General features: G+C 44.2%; 2 non-coding genes across 2 annotated transcripts in view; both read left to right on the top strand.

Annotated features, from left to right (window-relative positions):
- Positions 1-437: 437 nt before the first annotated feature.
- Positions 438-592, top strand: LOC143307598 (5.8S ribosomal RNA). Its single transcript, XR_013064703.1, has one exon. It is a non-coding gene; the product is annotated as a 5.8S ribosomal RNA (ribosomal RNA).
- Positions 593-2324: 1732 nt separating this feature from the next.
- Positions 2325-2500, top strand: part of LOC143307590 (large subunit ribosomal RNA) — a 4044-nt gene continuing 3868 nt past the window's right edge. The window contains exon 1 of the ribosomal RNA XR_013064698.1: positions 2325-2500. This exon is cut by the window's right edge and continues 3868 nt beyond it. This is a non-coding gene — a ribosomal RNA (large subunit ribosomal RNA).

Here is a 2500-nt window from a genome sequence, read left to right as displayed (position 1 = left end):
GTCCGCCTGATCGATGTGTGTTGTTTACGGACCGGCTGAGAAGCGACGATAGCGAGTCTTTGAAAAACTATGTGTCCATTAGTTAGACCGATCGTCGCCGGCCGTGTGTCTGTTCGAATCTCGCAACCCACGATTCAGCGACAGGACGCGCGCTCGCATTCCTTGTGTGCGTTCGTACTTTTCAAGGTTTTTAAATGTACTTTACGCCCGACCGTCGAGAGGAGCGTGCCACTGGGCGTTTCTCCGACGGTTTCCGTCCTTGGACGCGATCGTGTCGTCAACGATCGAACAAACAAACAAATACGTTGGCGACGCCCGAATTCGCTCTCCCGCACGCGCCGGGTGGGAGAGTGATGTGGGTATCGAATGTGATGCGTGTTAATAATGAAAATAACACTCTAAAGATCTAAAGAGTTTGAAATACAAAATTTTACGATTACCCTGAACGGTGGATCACTTGGCTCGTGGGTCGATGAAGAACGCAGCTAATTGCGCGTCAACGTGTGAACTGCAGGACACATGAACATCGACATTTCGAACGCACATTGCGGTCCACGGATACAATTCCTGGACCACGCCTGGCTGAGGGTCGTTTTCTTAACAAAAGACTGCTTGCGTTTGCTTCTCGAAAAAAGAGTAATTCATTTCTTTCTAAACATCTCGCCGTCGTTCAACGAAAGTAGAACGTTTCGGAGCGGGATTATCGAACGAAATTGAAAGAATGAATGAACGATAAACAAAGAAAGAGTCGCAACGTACGAGCGATAGTTGGGCAGTTCGTCGGCGTTTGTCGTGGAAACGATGTGACGAAAATCGCAACCGATACACTAAATGCAGGCCGTTAAAGGAGAGAAACAAATTTCGAAATATCTCTTCGAACTAGCGCAAGTGCGTCACGGCGCGCGAGTCGTTCGTTAAAATTTATAAACGACCGCCCGTGAAAGCACCGAGTTCTCGGAAGATAATCTATAAAGATTCTCCATCCTGCTGGAAGTTATCGGATCGGCGCGATTGTTCACTTGTAGAAATCCACGCTCCCGACGTTGCCAGAAACGATATTTACGAAAGGTGTGTCAAAAATAAACGAAAGAAGCTCTCCTATAAATTTAGAAAAAGCAAACGAGTGAAATGTTTGAGATGATAATTTGCTGAAATGCAAGCTCGAATAGCCCCAGGGTTTCGAATGATTCCCCGCGCTTTATACATCTCTCTGTTTACAAACGGTGTATAAATGAAAGATCGCTTCAGATGGGTCGTCGCTGTTTGACGCGCGATGCTGTTCCTTTTTTTTTGTCTGTCTGTGCGTTTAGCTTCGCTAAACAAGTTAAATGGTTAAAAAGCGTCGAAAAAGCGAATACACACGCGACAAGACAAATCTAACGAGTAAAGGAACGCTCCGCTCCAAGATAAAAATGGTTGTTTACAATCAATACAGCGTTTCGGTACCCCTGATCGTAGTCTGAAACTGTGTAACAAAAGAGAGGAAAGCGAATGGTGAAGGAACTTCGAAGCCTCCGTGGCGTGGCTAGAACTTGTGATAAAAGTATGTTTGCAGCAATTATGCATGCTCCCGTTAAAACAGCATTTCAATGTCTCGCATGGCTTAAAGCTCTAGGAGGCTTCAACATTTAGAATACATACGGACTACTTCGTTTGTTAAAGATAAGCGAAGACCGCGCGACCATCGCTCGGTCGTCCAGTCCTCGAAAGTTTTGTTGCGTTCCAAAGAAGAGACAAATGGGGTTTACCCTTGCGCTAAGGGGAGAAGAAGAGAAAAGCAGTTGTTAAATCTAAGAGGTGTGTGGAGTACATCGCGTGTTGGTTAAAATTGTTAAATGAAGTATACGCGAAATGTTCTCTCGCTCTTGCTTTTCCTCTTGCTTCCGTGGCGCTCGAAAAGAAGGGATGATAAATAAAGAAACCTATTCGAAATCTCTTGTGGAACAAAAAATAATACGGACGGACGTTAAAATTGAACCGAGACGAAATGGATCGTCTTGCGAGTTGTCTTCGCTTTGAAATTGTTAAAAATTGATAAAAGCAATACGACGAAGCTGCAGTCCGCAAAATGTTTGAAGCAAAAAGGAAATAACACGAAAATTATGGGAACGTCGTGTCTCAACTTTTTTTTCCCTCTTGTGCTCGTTTCATCGAACGATAAATACAAACATTTTGAAACGAGAGAGGAGGAAAAATTGAATATGCGAAAGGTTGATTCACGCACAGTTTCTCTACGTGTTTGCTTTTTTGCTTCTTTTCGTTTATTTTTTTTTTTTTTGCATCGAGCATCATTATTCACCTTTCGATGAAACCAAAGAAATTGACGACCTCAGAGTAGGCGAGATTACCCGCTGAATTTAAGCATATTATTAAGCGGAGGAAAAGAAACTAACTAGGATTTCCTTAGTAGCGGCGAGCGAACAGGAATGAGCCCAGCACTGAATCCCGCGGTACCGCCGCTGGGAAATGTAGTGTTCAGGAGGATCCGTTTATCCCGAGA

Source organism: Osmia lignaria, unplaced genomic scaffold (assembly GCF_051020975.1).
Source record: "Osmia lignaria lignaria isolate PbOS001 unplaced genomic scaffold, iyOsmLign1 scaffold0061, whole genome shotgun sequence".
Lineage (NCBI taxonomy): Eukaryota > Metazoa > Arthropoda > Insecta > Hymenoptera > Megachilidae > Osmia > Osmia lignaria.
This window is presented reverse-complemented; position numbering and strand designations above follow the sequence as displayed.